The following is a 16,686-nucleotide window of genomic DNA, read 5'->3' on the forward strand; positions in this document are numbered from 1 at the left end:
GCAGGACAAGGGAGGTTATTCTGCCCCTGTACTCAGCACTGCTCAGGCCACACCTTGAGTGCTGTGTCCAGTTCTGGGCCCCTCAATTCAAGAGAGATGTTGAGGTGCTGGAACATGTCCAGAGAAGGGCAACAAAGCTGGTGAGGGGCCTGGAGCACAAATCCTATGAGGAGAGGCTGAGGGAGCTGGGCCTGTTTAGCCTGGAGAAGAGGAGGCTCAGGGGTGATCTTATTACTGTCTACAACTACCTGAAGGGGCATTGTAGCCAGGTGGGGGGTGGCCTCTTCTCCCAGGCAACCAGCAACAGAACAAGGGGACAGAGTCTCAAGTTGTGCCAGGGTAGGATAGGCTGGATATTAGGAAGAAGTTCTTCACAGAGAGAGTGATTGGCATTGGAATGGGCTGCCCAGGGAGGTGGTGGAGGCACCGTCCCTGGGGGTCTTCAAGCAAAGCCTGGATGAGGCACATAGTGCCATGGTCTGGTTGATTGGATAGGGCTGGGTGCTAGGTTGGACTGGATGATCTTGGAGGTCTCTTCCAACCTGGTTGATTCTATGATTCTATGATTTCCATCCACAGCTGCAGACAGCAGAGCAGGACTCGCATGGAGCTCTCGATATGTGCTACAACCTTCTGTCAGACACTGCCCAAAAGAAGTCTTTGGTTTTGGAAAGCAGCTCCTGGATGAGTGGCTTTGCCAGGCCTCACAGCAGCAAAGCCCAGAAAGAACTGGACATCCACATGTCTCCACGGGAGGTCCATCTTCCCTCAGCTCTCACCAGCCCTGAGAGAGGTCTGAGCCACCGGCAGTGCTCCCCTCTGTCACCCAGAGCCTCTATGCCGAGGTTAGGCAAGGCTGACATTTTGCAAAGGTCATGAGAGGAGGCTTTGGGGCATTTTTAATTACTTCAGAGATCTGACTGACTTTTCTCTGCTATAAGAGGTGAGAACAACCAAAACCAAACCCTCAGCAGAGCAGGAGTTTTCTCAGTGACACTGGAGTAACTCCACTGCCAACAAAGGAATGAAGTCAACATCACAGAACCAACCAGGTTGGAAGAGACCTCCAAGATCATCCAGTCCAACCTAGCACCCAGCCTAGATGAATCTGACCTCCCAAGCTCATTTCCTCCTCCTTTACAGAAAGGCACAGGATTTCCAGAGGAAGGTCTATGGCATACAACAATCCCCAGCCTCAGACTGAAAGCTCACATCTCTTCTCATAGAATCAACCAGGTTGGAAGAGACCTCCAACATCATCCAGCCCAACCTAGCACCCAGCCCTGGCCAATTAACCAGACCATGGCACTAAGTGCCTCAGCCAGGCTTTGCTTCAACACCTCCAGGCACGGTGCCTCCACCACCTCCCTGGGCAGCCCATTCCAATGCCAATCACTCTCTCTGCCAACAACTTCCTCCTAACATCCAGCCTAGACCTCCCCTGCCACAACTTGAGACTGTGTCCTCTTGTTCTATTGCTGCTTGCCTGTAATCAGAGGACTCAAACTCCACATAACAACTGCCTGGATATCACTGACTGCATTTTTCTTTACAGCTTACATGGACCACTCAGATTCTCCCTTCTACATTCCATGTCACTAATTCTGGAATAAAGGTATGGATCCCTCAAATGTGATGCAAACACTGTGGGGTTCCCCAAAACTTCTCTGTCTCATCTGGATATAATGTGATTAACAGACTTTGAATCATAGAGTCATAGATTCAATCAGATGCAATCAGCTTAAGAAGGTCTATGTTCCACTTATCATAGAGCTTGAAAAAGCAGTATGTGGGGAGAGGAGGAGGAATACATTTTCAGGAACCAGAGAGTTTCATTTGCTTTTATACCACATCACACTGAAGGTTGTCCAATACTTTCAGCTCCCTTTTCATGACAGTTAAAAGGATCAACACATCCTTAACATGTATCATAGGATCAACCAGGCCGGAAGAGACCTCTGAACTCACCCAGCCCAACCTAGCACCCAGCCCTAGCCAATCAACCAGACCATGGCACTAAGTGCCTCAGCCAGGCTTGGCTTCAACACCTCCAGGCACGGCAACTCCACCACCTCCCTGGGCAGCCCATTCCAATGCCAATCACTCTCTCTGACAACAACTTCCTCCTCACATCCAGCCTAGACCACCCCTGGCAAAGCTTCAGACTCTGTCCCCTTCTTCTTCTTTTGCTGCTTGCCTGGCAGCAGAGCCCAACCCCACCTGGCTACAGCCTCCCTTCAGGCAGTTGCAGACAGCAATGAGCTCTGCCCTCAGTCTCCTCTGCTGCAGGCTGCACCCCCCCAGCTTCCTCAGCCTCTCCTCACAGGGCTCTGCTCCAGACCCCTCGCCAGCTTTGTTCCCCATCTGGACACATTCCTATAAACAACAAATGCTGCCTTGTAGACACCACAGAGCAAATAAAATCTTCTTTTCCCTGCCAAACTAAGTGCAGTTTCCTAGACGTAGGTTCCTGGACTCTACGCAGCTGTCTTACCAAAGCCTGAGCACAGTGGAGACTGACACAATCACTGGGGTTATGAGTAGAAGCAGATGAAGAAGTATGAATTTTCAGGCCATATTTAGTCATGGTGAAGATGCCTGAATCCTTGATTGCACAGGGACTTCCCAGCAGTATCCACAGCCTCTAGAACGTGTTCATCACTTTCACTTCGCAGGCAGATGACGTTTTAAGTGTCCTTTTTGAAGTGGTTGCAAAAAGAAGCCATCCCTGAGCCCAGCTGAAAACCCATGGGGGCTCCTGAGGCCCATGACAGGCAGTTCTCCCTAGCAGCAGCCACAAAGCACACACACAGTCCCTCCATGATATCACTGCTGCTGCTCAGCTGCTCTCTCCAGACCGAAGCAGGGTGGAAGCTAAAGAGAAAAGGTCTCACTGACGCTACTGGGATGGTGACTAAGCTGCAGTGACAAACCACCTCTTCTGCTGGCCCATAACAAACCTCACCTGCTCCAAGGAGTAACACAGAAGATACTTTCCTTTTGGGTTTTTTCTTTTTAAAAGACACACACAAAGGATTATTTTTTTTACCTAATAGAATGGGTTAGGTTGGAAGGGACCTCAAAGCTCAGCCAGTTCCAACCTCCTGCCATAGGCAGGGACACCTCCCACTAGAACAGGTTGCTGAAAGCCTCATCCAACCTGGCCTTGAACACCTCCAAGGAGGTTGTGGAGCACAGAAGCACCCAATGTGACCTTTGATCACATTCTGTGATTCTGTCATCCACAACCTCACTGGGCAACCTGTGTCAGTGTTCAGAGAAGGGCCAGGAAGATGCTGAGAGGCTGCAGCAGCTCTGCTGTGAGCACAGACTGAAAGAGTTGGGGCTGTGCAGTTTGGAGCAGAGGAGGCTCCCAGGTGACCTTCTTGTGGCCTTCCAGCATCTGAAGGGGGCTACAAAAAAGCTGGGGAGGGACTTTTGAGGCTGTCAGGGAATGCCAGGACTGGGGGGAATGGAGCAGAGCTGGAGGTGGAGAGAGTCAGAGTGGAGGTGAGGAGGAAGTTGTTGAGCATGAGAGTGGTGAGAGGCTGGAATGGGTTGCCCAGGGAGGGGGTTGAGGCCCCATGGCTGGAGGTGTTTCAGGCCAGGCTGGCTGAGGTTGTGTGCAGCCTGCTCTAGGGTAGGGTGTCCCTGGGCATGGCAGGGGGGTTGGAACTAGATGATCCTTGTGGTCCCTTCCAACCCTGACTGATTCTATACAAATCTGCCTTTCCTTGAGGACAAGGATGAATTGTGTATTACAGAGAAACCCTCCACCCAAACGCTGAACTTCTACATGCGGATGGATAACCTGAGCACAAACTGTGCTTGCTCCCCGGGATAGGACAAGGAGTAGTGGGTTTAAATTGCAGCACAAGAGGTTCCTCCTCAACACAAGGGTTACTGTAAGTGTCCCAGAGCACTGACACAGGCTCCCCAGAGAGGCTGTGGGGTCTCCTTCTCTGGAGCCTTCCAAGGCCTGTCTGGATGTGTTCCTCTGTGAGCTGTGCTAGATAGTACTGTCCTGCTCCAGCAGTGGGGTTAGACTCTGATCTCTTTGGGTCCCTTCCAACCCCTGACATCCTATAATACTATGATCCTATGAACTGACAGAAGCTATGAGGAGAGGCTGAGGGAGCTGGGATTGGTTAGCCTGGAGAAGAGGAGGCTCAGGGCAGACCTTATTGCTGTCTACAACTACCTGAGGGGTGGTTGTGGCCAGGAGGAGGTTGCTCTCTTCTCTCAGGTGGCCAGCACCAGAACAAGAGGACACATCCTCAAGCTATGCCAGGGGAAATTTAGGCTGGAGGTGAGGAGAAAGTTCTTCCCTGAGAGAGTCATTGGACACTGGAATGGGCTGCCCGGGGAGGTGGTGGAGTCGCCGTCCCTGGAGCTGTTCAAGGCAGGACTGGACGTGGCACTTGGTGCCATGGTCTGGCCTTGAGCTCTGTGGTAAAGGGTTGGACTTGATGATCTGTGAGGTCTCTTCCAACCCTGATGATGATGATACTGTGATAGATTCCGTGCTGCCACCTGCCCACCTGATACAAAGCTCCTTTGATATTCCCCCTTCCCCTTTTTTTCTGTGATTCCATGCTTGTGCCTTTCTACCCTCACACAACCTGTTGAGAAGAACGTGACCTGCAGCTCGCTTCCCTTCTCAGCCAGACTGCACTCGAAACGACGACGCAGCCGTGCAAAACACAAACAGCAAAGCCGGTGGCCTTTGAGACCCTGCCAAAGAATATCACAAGTCTTCTTTACCTAGAACTGGGAGGTTGAAAATCTTATGAATTGCTATATTTAAGCTCCTTTTAAAAACAACCAAGCACTTCCCTTCTGAGAACGCTCAACCACTGCACTGCAGAAGCCTTGCCGCAAAAATCGCTTCCTGTTCGTCGCCGACTGCTTCCAAAGTGAAATGCTCTTACAAGCAGCTCAGGTCAACCACCTCCTCAGTAAAACCTTTTTACTCTGGAAAACAACTGCATTTCAACCACAAAGTGCTTCTGAAATGGCCATAAAAAGGGGAGGAAAAAAAGAGTTTTATGTAGAGAATGCAGCATTTAGAAATGGGCTTTGAACACAGCCTCATAGAATCACAGAATCAACCAGGTTGGAAGAGACCTCCAAGCTCATCCAGTCCAACCTAGCACCCAGCCCTATCCAGTCAACCAGACCATGACACTAAGTGCCTCAGCCAGGCTTTGCTTGAAGACCCCCAGGGACGGTGCCTCCACCACCTCCCTGGGCAGCCCATTCCAATGCCAATCACTCTCTCTGTGAAGAACTTCTTCCTAACATCCAGCCTAGACCTACCCTGGCACAACTTGAGACTCTGTCCCCTTGTTCTATTGCTGGTTACCTGGGAGAAGAGGCCACCCCCCACCTGGCTACAATGCCCCTTCAGGTAGTTGTAGACAGTAATAAGATCACCCCTGAGCCTCCTCTTCTGCAGGCTAAACAGGCCCAGCTCCCTCAGCCTCTCCTCATAGGATTTGTGTTCCAGGCCCCTCACCAGCTTTGTTGCCCTTCTCTGGACATGTTCCAGCACCTCAACATCTCTCTTGATCTGAGGAGCCCAGAACTGGACACAGCACTCAAAGTGTGGCCTGACCAGTGCTGAGTACAGGGGCAGAATAACCTCCCTTGTCCTACTGGCCACACTGCTCCTGATGCAGACCAGGATGCCATTGGTTCTCTTGGCCACCTGGGCACACTGCTGCCTCATCTTCAGCTTACTATCTACCAGTACCCCCAGGTCCCTTTCCTCCTGGCTGCTCTCCAGCCACTCAGTCCCCAGCCTGTAGTGCTGCTTGGGGTTGTTGTGACCAAAGTGCAGAACCCTGCACTTGGCCTTGTTCAATCTCATCCCATTGGCCTCTGCCCACCCATCCATTTTGCACTGTTTGGGCAATCACAGCAACTGTCTGCTCAAGGCAGGGGCTAACCGTCTCACCTGTGCATGCAAACTGAGAATCAAATCATGCAGCTATCAGCCTAAAACATTCAATCTCCTGAATGATGTTTTCAATCTATTTTTTTTGCATAATTCTCATTTATCCAACAAGGATTTCTGGCATCCACATCCCATTTGCACCACCTGTTGGCCCCATGGCTAGGATTTTCACACTTCTCTTTCTAAAGGGGCATCAGAATTTCCACTGTTTGCTGTGATTGTGGCTACTACACACCTTGAGTGCTGTGTCCAGTTCTGGGCCCCTCAATTTAAGAAAGATGTTGAGGTGCTGGAAAGTGTCCAGAGAAGGGCAATGAAGCTGGGGAGGGGCCTAGAGCACAGCCCTGTGAGGAGAGGCTGAGGGAGCTGGGGGTGTGCAGCCTGCAGCAGAGGAGGCTCAGGGGAAACCTTACTGCTCTCTACAACTACCTGAAGGAAGGTTGTAGCCAGGTGGGGTTGGTCTCTCCTCCCAGGGAGGTTGCCTCCCAGGGAACCAGGGATAGAACAAGAGGACAGTCTCAAGCTGTGCCAGGGCAGGTTTAGGCTGGGTGTTAGGAAGAAGTTCTTCACAGAATGGGTGACTGGCATTGGAATGGGCTGCCCAGGGAGGTGGTGGAGTGGCTGTCCCTGGAGGTGTTTAAGAGGAGACTGGATGAGGCACTTAGTGCCATGGTTTAGTTACTTAGAAGGTGTTAGGTGACAGGTTGGACTCCAGGATCTCAAAGGTCTCTTCCAATTTGGTTCATTCTGTGATTAGGGCTAAGGTGCAATTTAATTAAGGCCTTTGCTTGCTGCAATCACTTTCCACAGTGAAAGCCACAAGTTAATATTGCTCTTTATCAACAATTGCTCAGGAATGTTTTCAGACAGTGTCTAAGTCCCACTGACACGGTGAGTTTAGTGTCTGAAAACATAGCTCAAACTCCATTAGCTAACATTTCAGACAGCTTTTAGTCTGAAAGCATGATACAAGTGGTTAGGTCTTTAGACAGATGCATCAAAACCAAAGTATTTACTTCCTGAAAAGGCTTCTAAGAGCTAACCACACACAGGCAGAAAGGTTGGTCTGTGTTAATATGCAGGTTCCAGCTCTCTAAAGAAAAGCTACTCAGCCCCATTTTCATCTGACTTAGAAGACATTTACTTGACATGATGAAAACCTGCAATGAGTTAGTCCATCAAACTTAAAAGTCAGCTAAGGTGCAGCTCTGCTGCACAAATATCACCATGCAAATGCTGGTGCCAGAACTTCAGGTGGGCTGCTGGCTGCTGTGCCAGCACAGAGCTCACTGAGGAGGTCAGAGTGAGGGGCAAGGTGAAGAGAAAGCAATCTCACAGTATCTTTGAAGGACAAATTTTGCCACATCACTCGACACACCACATTGGGTGTGAGAGGTTGTGCTTTGCTCACACAGGGATTGCTTTGCTACCTGCATTAGAAAGAAGTTTGCAGTGAGGGTGGTGAGATGCTGGCACAGGTTGCCCAGGGAGGTTGTGGAGCACAGAAGCACCCAATGTGATCTTCGATCACATTGGGTGCTTCTGTGCTCCACAACCTCCCTGGAGATGCTCAAGGCCAGGCTGGATGAGGCTTTGAGCAACCTGTTCTAGTGGGATCACCCAATGTGATCTTTGTCCCAGGTTGGATGAGGCTTTGAGCAACCTGTTCTAGTGGGATCACCCAATGTGATCTTTGTCACTCTGCTTTTGTGGCCTCGAGGAGAAAAGTGAGAAATAGGAATTAGCTGCCCAGGGAGAGCCTGGCCAGGTGTGCTGGTTTGAGGGTAATTGGAATATTTTAGTGAGAGGAATTAGATGCTAGGCTGTGAAAAGGAAACAGTGGTGATGGCTGCTGCACTCACAGGCTTGCTGAGATAGAGAAGAACAGGAACACAAACATAGATAAGACAGTGGGAGAGCAAGGGTGTGAGTGTGTGTCTGCTGCAGTGGGTGCACGGAGCTGCTTGTGTGTAACTAATCCTTCTGCTTTCTAACCCCCCTTGCCCATCCTCTCATCTCACTTTGCACATAAGGCAAACCTGAGATAAGATGAGGGGTTGAGAAGGAGGTGGAATGGTGGTTGGGAGCCTACCCTGTGGACTCAGGTTTCTGGCAGGGCTGTTGTGTTTCTGTGTTACCTTTTACTTGTATATTTCTGCCTATAGCTGTAAATATTGTAGATATCTGTAAATATTGTAGATATCTGTGAGTATCTTGTCCTAAGCTGTGAATATAAAGCTTCATTCCTTAGCTTCCAGCTCAGCTGAGTCTAGTCTGGGGGATTTCATAAGAGTGGGGGGGTGGTTAACTCCCAAACCATCAAACCAAGTGTGATGGCTTGGGTGTTCCCTGCCTCCCCCTCCCCTAAGAAAAATCACCCAGACTAGACTCAGCAGCTCTGGAAACTGAGTGCAGCTTCATATTTACAGCTTAGCACAACAGACAGGCAGAGATTTACAACAGATACAGAAATAGACAAGTCAAAAAGTAATACAGAAACACAGCAGCCCTCCCAGAAACCTGAGTCCCCAGGAGGGACTCCCAACCACCCTTCCACCTTCCTCCCACCCCTCTACCTTACCCAAGACTTTGTCTTATGCTCAAGGCAGTCTGGAGGGTTGACCAGAGGTGTTAGGAAGCAGATGGATTAGTCATACAGATGGCAAGTTAGGTTAGAGAGAAGTTTAGTCCCATAAAGCCCAGAGAGCAACTCTGTTACCTATATTTATGCTCTTGTTCTTACCCATCTCAGCAAGCCTATGAGTGCAGCATTGTTTCCTTTTCACAGCCTGTGATCTAATTCTTCTCACCAAAACATTCTAGCTAGGCTCAAACTAGCACACCAGGTCTGAGGACAGAAGGTGAATGAGCATAGCAGCACAACAGTGAGGCTGCAAACCGATCAGCAACCCCAATGGGCCTGTGCTTTCATGAGTGCAACAACAGGAAACCAATCAACTCCCTCTTACTACCACCAAGAAGCACAGTACAAGCTCTGACAGGGAGCTCTGGTGAAGCTCTGCAGATCCTTCCAGCACACAGCTGCTGTGCTGCTGCAGAAGTGTTCACTGCCCATTACAGCACAGCACCAGAAGGACAATGAGGTCACAGAGTGGAAAATGAACCTGAACTGACATGTATTTTCTCAAAGGGATGCTGGAGTTGGGGCAGGCAGAAGGGAATTTAGCAAGCAAGGCACTGTTAGGAAAACAAGAAGGGGAACTGAAGCCCCCAACAAAAGGAGGACATGGAAGTGTTTGAGCCAGTCCAGAGGAGGGCCACAAAGATGCTCAGAGGGCTGCAGCAACTCTGCTTTGAGGACAGGCTACAAGAGTTGGAGCTCTACAGCCTGGAGAAGAGAAGTCTTTGAGGACACCTTACAGTGGCCTTCCAGTATCTGAAGGGGACTACAGGAAGTCTGGGGAGGGACTATTGACAAGGTCTGGTAATGACAGGACAAGGGGGAATGGGTTTAAACTGGCAGAGGGGAGACTGAAAGTAGCTGTTAGAAAAGGGTTCTTTGCAGTGAGGGTGGTGAGACACTGGCACAGGTTGCCCAGGGAGGTCGTGGCTGCTCCCTGCCTGGAGATGTTCAAGACCAGGCTGGATGAGGCCTTGAGTGACTTGTTCCAGTGGGAGGTGTCCCTGCCTATGGTGGGGTGGGTGGCACTGAATGATCCTTGAGGTCCCTTCCAACCTAAACCATTCTGTGATTCTACGTGAATTAATAGTTTGGGTTCTGGGAGGGTTTTGTTTGTTTGTTTTTTGTTTTGTTTAAAGAGTTATTAAGCACAACTAGATAGAGCAAAGCATCTTATCCCTGGCTAGAGTAAAACCAGAGAATGCATCTTTATAACAGGTACAACTTAGAAGCATAGAATCAACCAGGCTGGTAGAGACTTCCAAGCTCAGCCAGCCCAACTTAGCACCCAGCCCTAGACAATCAACCAGACCATGGCACTAAGTGCCTCAGCCAGGCTTTGCTTCAACACCTCCAGGCACAGTGACTCCACCACCTCCCTGGGCAGCCCATTCCAATGCCAATCACTCTCTCTGCCAACAACTTCCTCCTAACATCCAGCCCAGACCTTCCCTGGCACAGCTTGAGGCTGTGTCCCCTTCTTCTGTTGCTGCTTGCCTGGCAGAGGAGCCCAACCCCACCTGGCCACAATTTCCCTTGTGGAGGGCAATGAGCTCTGCCCTGAGCCTCCTCTTCTGCAGGCTGCACACCCCCAGCTCCCTCAGCCTCTCCTCACAGGGCTCTGCTCCAGGCCCCTCACCACCTTCATCATCCTTCTTTGAGCACAGACAAAAGGCAGGAGGAGGGAACTAGGAAAATGTTTATCTTTGTCTCCAAGGTGAACATCAGTCAGGAAATTCCAAATCCTCCTCCACAAGAGCACAAGTCTGAACTCTCATAGCCAGACACTCTGGAGCAGATACAGATAATTAGTTGATTTTCCTATACTGCTGCTTTCAGATCTGTACTGAGACAATGTCATCTGGATGACCAGATGTCCTGGAGTCCTGTACCCCTAAATTCCTCTCCTGCCCGGACTTCGGGGGGAAAGGGGAAAAGCCGCCTGGTTTCCCCCCCCCCTCGCCTGCCCTGCAGCCGAGAAGGGGGCGGCGACTGCCCCGTGAGTTCCCGCGCTGGAGCCAGGCTGGGATTGGCCGTGCGCTTTCGCGCCTAAAGTGTGGTAACTCTGCCCTTTGTCTAGCCAAGGTTATAAATATTGGGGATCTTCCCGCCTTTGGGGTTCCCGTTTTGGATTTTGCGTGTGCCTGGACGAGTTCGCTCACTCTCCTGTGCCTGGACTGCAGAGACCAAAGGACTTGCCTTGGTGTTAGGCACACCTTTGTCTGCCTAACGACCCTTAACGACTCTTAACGACTCCTGTAGCCGCTGGAGGAGGAAGACCGACTGCACGAGCCAGCCTGAGTGAGTTATTTGGCTTAGCTTAATTTAGTAAGAAACCGCTATTAATTAATAGCTAAAGCCTTTTCCAAAAACTGACTTCCAAATATATATAGTCAGATTATTAATGGTATCCTCGTAGAATTCTCATGCAACTGAACCTGTTTATCAAACGAAATTAATCTTTGTATATATAGTTGTGGGGGCGGGTTTTGTAAAAATAAAAAATAATCTATTTTTGATAAATTTTCTTCTCGGCCACGAATTATTACTGCCCTCCGCAACATTATGGCGCAGCGAGCAGGGTAGTTCAATCATAGAATTTCTACAAGAAAAGGGATGCCTAATCACAGGGCTTGATTTAATTTGGGCTCAGCAAAATTGTAAAAATCCGGAGAAAATCCTGGAGAAATTAGCTGAGCGCTCAGACCCTGTGATTTCTGAGTCTCCAACGGAGCATTTCTCTGTTGTTCTGGGGTCAGTCGTGACCCAGACTCTGGCCGAATTTGAAAATTATGAAAAAAGAATTCAGGCCTTGGAAAAGGATTTATTAGCCGAAAAAGCTAAATGCCAAAGTATCTGGGAAAGCATGCTGGCGCAGACAAAGAGCCTGACCGCGGCACTGACTGCCCGGATGAAAGAAAGGCTTGTAACGCCTGCAGACACCACCTCTTCGGTCTCCGTGTCTGAATTTGAATGGAGTGATTCGCGGGAATCGGGGAGAAAGGCAGAGAATGCCCCGAGGGGCTCTTCGGGGGAGAGGAGTTCCCCGAAACCAGGCACAAAAGACTCTGCCAGAGACTCAGAGAATTCCTCTGCACATGCCTCTGCGCGGCAGAAAGCCTCAAAGCCGCGCAGAAAGCGCAGGTCCCGACCGGACTCTCCCGTAGCTAGCGATGAAGAGAGCTCCGGTGAGGAGGGCGCCGCGGTGCAGAGGCACGTGTTGCCTGTTATAAGGATTGAGTCCGTGAAGGGCAGGAAAGGCGCTGCAGGGACCACCGTGATCAAAAAACAGTTCACAGATGCACAGCTCAGTGACTTACAAGTCAAATATGCGAGAGATCCTGGGGACTCAGTCGCTGACTATGTGTATCGAGTGTCCCGAGCCGGTGGGGACCGGGTCCTTCTAGACTCGCAGGAAGCTGCTGGAGACTGGGGGGACGATGTGTTCCTGACACGTGAACCCGAGGGGACACACAGCCTCACCGCCCGGATAGCCTACTGGGCAAGCAGTGTCCGCCCAGCCTACCGGGGGGAGCCGACGGAACTAAAGGTCACCAGCTCCTCTGAGCTCATCACTGCTCTCCGCAGACTTGCGTGTGTCCAGGCTATCTATGATAAGGGACATTACGATTGCCCGTTTTATGCCCCTGTGGACCCGGAGAGACTGCACCCTATTATGAAGGGTTTGCCAGCAACTCTGCAAATCCAACTAATGAAGAACGTTGAGAAAATTGAACGTGTGCTTGGAGAAAATGCAGAGAACGATGGTGCTAAAGAGCACGTAATGACTTGGGCTGAACTGTTAACTGACTTGAATGCCCACGGGCTGCAGTTTGGGTTTGGGTCTCCTGAAGGAAAAGGGGCTGGGGAGAGACAGTCTCGTGCTTCTCCCCCAGAAAATCCCAGGACTCTGCGCAGGCAGGTCCGTCCAGTGCAGGACTGCCCCCCCAGGGGGACGGGTCTTGCAGGCTTCTCCCCGAGGGGAAGGGGCAGAGACCAACAGAGTGACTGGAGACCCAGAGAAAAGAACAGCTGGTATAGACAAGCCCTGACTTTAGGGGTACCAAAGACTGTTTTAAGGCAGCTGGCAGACTGGCAGCTGAAGGATCTAGTGCGGTGCCTTCAGCAATCGGCTGCAAAATCCAGAGGCAGCCGCCAGAAGCCTAGGGCCAGCGGCACGCCCAGCGGTGGCTCCCAGAGCTGCTCGCCCAGAAGCGGCAGCCCCCCCGCTGGGAACTGCAGCTCGTCCCCAGACAGAAAGGTTAACCCTTTCTCGTCTCCCACACGGGAGGCAAAACACTGAATTAGTGTAATAGTGGCTCGGCAGCTTTTAATGGTCAGCAGTCACGGGGAGAGCTACAGAAGCCCCCAGAATAAAGACCTGCTGCCTAGGTGAGCCACGTGGTCACTGACCACCTGCCCCAGTACAAAAGGCCACCGGATCAGTGCACGGTGGATCGTCCCCAATTATTAATTGTCAAGCCTGGCCTTTATAGGCCGAGGCAGATTTTGTCTCCTTACAGGTTAAGGTCGAGGCAGAGGACCATTTGCTGACCACCTGACCAGCACCTGGGAAAAGGAGAACCAGCTACACGAGAGATGGAGTCATATCACCGGGGTGGCCAGTGGATGATGGCATCAGGACCCACGGACTGTGACCTCCAGCCATGGACTCAGAGCATCTAAGGCTCTGCCATGAACTTGGTTGCTCTACCAGGAACAGAGCAATCTTCAAATGGACTGTGTAGCTTTATTAATACTGTTTGGGCTATTGTTAAGCCTTGTTAAGTATTGTTAAATATTGTTGGGGCGATTAATGTATTGTTAATGTTGGAAAAGGCTAAGCCATATATATATATTAATAGGTTCCTAAATTGAAGGGGGATCACCTCTCACTCAAGTTCTAGACAAAGATGCTCGTTACCACCGGGGTGGGATGTCCTGGAGTCCTGTACCCCTAAATTCCTCTCCTGCCCGGACTTCGGGGGGAAAGGGGAAAAGCCGCCTGGTTTCCCCCCCCCTCGCCTGCCCTGCAGCCGAGAAGGGGGCGGCGACTGCCCCGTGAGTTCCCGCGCTGGAGCCAGGCTGGGATTGGCCGTGCGCTTTCGCGCCTAAAGTGTGGTAACTCTGCCCTTTGTCTAGCCAAGGTTATAAATATTGGGGGTCTTCCCGCCTTTGGGGTTCCCGTTTTGGATTTTGCGTGTGCCTGGACGAGTTCGCTCACTCTCCTGTGCCTGGACTGCAGAGACCAAAGGACTTGCCTTGGTGTTAGGCACACCTTTGTCTGCCTAACGACCCTTAACGACTCTTAACGACTCCTGTAGCCGCTGGAGGAGGAAGACCGACTGCACGAGCCAGCCTGAGTGAGTTATTTGGCTTAGCTTAATTTAGTAAGAAACCGCTATTAATTAATAGCTAAAGCCTTTTCCAAAAACTGACTTCCAAATATATATAGTCAGATTATTAATGGTATCCTCGTAGAATTCTCATGCAACTGAACCTGTTTATCAAACGAAATTAATCTTTGTATATATAGTTGTGGGGGCGGGTTTTGTAAAAATAAAAAATAATCTATTTTTGATAAATTTTCTTCTCGGCCACGAATTATTACTGCCCTCCGCAACACCATCTCTAGGTTTTCATAGAAGTAAAATAATTTTATCTCAGTTTAGTATGTCCAGAAGCTGCACAACAACTTGTGCTGCTACTAATTAGTTCATTCAGGTGGGGTTGGTCTCTTCTGCCAGGCAAGCAGCAACAGAAGAAGGAGACACAGCCTCAAGTTGTGCCAGAGCAGGTCTAGGCTGGATGTGAGGAGGAAGTTGTTGGCAGAGAGAGTGATTGGCATTGGAATGGGCTGCCCAGGGAGGTGCTGGAGTCACTGTGCCTGGAGGTGTTGAAGCAAAGCCAGGATGAGGCACTTAGTGCTACGGTCCGGTTGACTGGCTAGGGCTGGGTGCTAGGTTGGCCTGGATGATCTTGGAGGTCTCTATCAGCCTGACTGATTTTAAGATCTCCCTATGTCAGCTCATATGAAAGCAACAAGGAAACTCAAACTTTGCATTCAAAGAACAAAAGCAACTCTGAGACAAAACAAAGGACCAGACAGTAGAGCACCTACAATGAAACCTGACCCACATCTGGCGCCTGAAGCAAATACTACAGCCCCAGCAACAGGACATCATTATTAAGAGCATCATTTTCCCTTATGCTCACTACCTCAGCTGATACTTTTGGCAAGATTTGACTCTGTAGAGACTTGCCCATGGGATGTGCTAACACACAGGGACCACAATGACATCGAGCCACAAAGTCTGAGGAAAGTGTAATCATTAGGAGTTAAACAGGAGTGCTCACCATTTCCTGGGGCATTATCACATTAAATAACACTCAGAGCCAGCCTGAGCTCCTCCTAATCCGGTCAGGCATGGATCTCTTCCTACTCAGATGGCTGACCCAGGCTTTGGTGCACAGGTGACATTTCAGCAGGGCTAAGAATAGATACTCTGCAGCTGAAAAACTGTCTGCTCTGAGACCTCTGCAGCCCTGTCTGGGGACACAGGCTCTTATTACTGTCTGGAGGTAAGAAAGATGTGTTTATTGCAAGGATGTGGACTATAACAACCACTGCCTCCGCTCTTCTGTGAGCACAGATGCTGAGGGAGCTGGGGGTGTACAGCCTGCAGAAGAGGAGTCTCAGGGCAGAGCTCATTGCTGTCTATAACTCCCTGAAGGGAGGCTGTAGCCAGGTGGGGTTGGGCTCTTCTGCCAGGCAAGCAGCAACAGAAGAAGGGGACACAGTCTGAAGTTGTGCCAGGGGAGGTCTAGGCTGTATGTGAGGAGGAAGTTGTTGTCAGAGAGAGTGATTGGCATTGGAATGGGCTGCCCAGGGAGGTGGTGGAGTCACCGTGCCTGGAGGTGGTGAAGTCAAGCCTGGCTGAGGCACTTAGTGCCATGGTCTGGTTGTTTGGCTAGGGCTGGGTGCTAGGTTGGACTGGATGATCTTGGAGGTCTCTTCCAACCTGGTTGATTCTATGACTCTGCACATGCACCTCTCTCATCTGTTTTAAGCATTGCTCACCATCTTGGTTTTCATTTAAACACCTTCCTCAGAAGTGCAGCAAAGCATATAACAAAGGAAACAAACCAGAAGTAGCTACTAAAAGCCAAGCAGCAGCTGCTCAAAATGAAATGAAAATAAAGATATGAAAATAGAGATTAACAGACACAGGTCCTGGGCAGTAGGGGCAGAATTCTTCCTTCACCAAAGGCGTTTGCTCCACTACATTGAGCTCAGTTGCTCTAAACCAAGGGGCTCAGAGGCTTTGTGGCAGCACACTCTGTGCCTAGGCAGCTTTGTTATGCTAAATTTCAATTTCATAAATCCACAAATGTGCAAAATGGATAAAGGAATTAACAACGAGGAGGAAATCTACTCTGCTTAGCTTTCTCTCAATCCCATGAGCACATTAACTCAGTTAATGCCACTAAGGAAATGGAGCCATTTAGTGAAACAAAGCAGAGGATTCGATTAAGTGGGCCACACTGGAGAGCAGCAGTGCTGGGAGCTGATGGGAGGAGCCCTCACACAGCAACCTGAGATCTATTTCCATTAGAGAATGCCTGCTCATCAGAACCTACATCTTTTACAGGGACTGGTTGATTTTGAGGAACTTGCTACAAGATGCAGGCACTCTGCCAGTTTGCTTGCTTGGCCACATGCTTCCCCAGATGCCTGAAGGCTGTCCTGGACTTTAGGCTCCATTTCTCTACAGCTTGCCATGGGGAATCCTGGATGAGGCTAGGCAGCCCCAAAGCTGCAGGCTCTAGCACCCACTGCCTGCCAGCACCCCACCAAGAGAGCCTGCAGCAGCATCCTTCACCACTCAGGATGCCAGATATCAAACTCCACAGGAGAAAAGCTTAAAACAACTTCAAAATCAAACAAAAGTAAAATCCATTGGGATTCATGACATCCTACTTAATACCAACAATGGCACAGACTGGAGATGTGTCACAGCTGCCATTTACAAAGGACTCCAAGGACAAGGCTGGGAATCATGGGCTGATTGCAGCAGCCATTGAA

The 16,686-nt window shown here is 50.2% G+C and overlaps 1 protein-coding gene across 1 annotated transcript in view; it reads right to left on the reverse strand.

Annotated features, from left to right (window-relative positions):
• DOCK10 (dedicator of cytokinesis 10) overlaps positions 1-16,686 on the reverse strand; it is a 243,408-nt gene that overhangs the window by 168,298 nt on the left and 58,424 nt on the right. The window lies entirely within an intron of this gene.

The sequence above is a fragment of the Pogoniulus pusillus genome, chromosome 13 (assembly GCF_015220805.1).
Source record: "Pogoniulus pusillus isolate bPogPus1 chromosome 13, bPogPus1.pri, whole genome shotgun sequence".
Lineage (NCBI taxonomy): Eukaryota > Metazoa > Chordata > Aves > Piciformes > Lybiidae > Pogoniulus > Pogoniulus pusillus.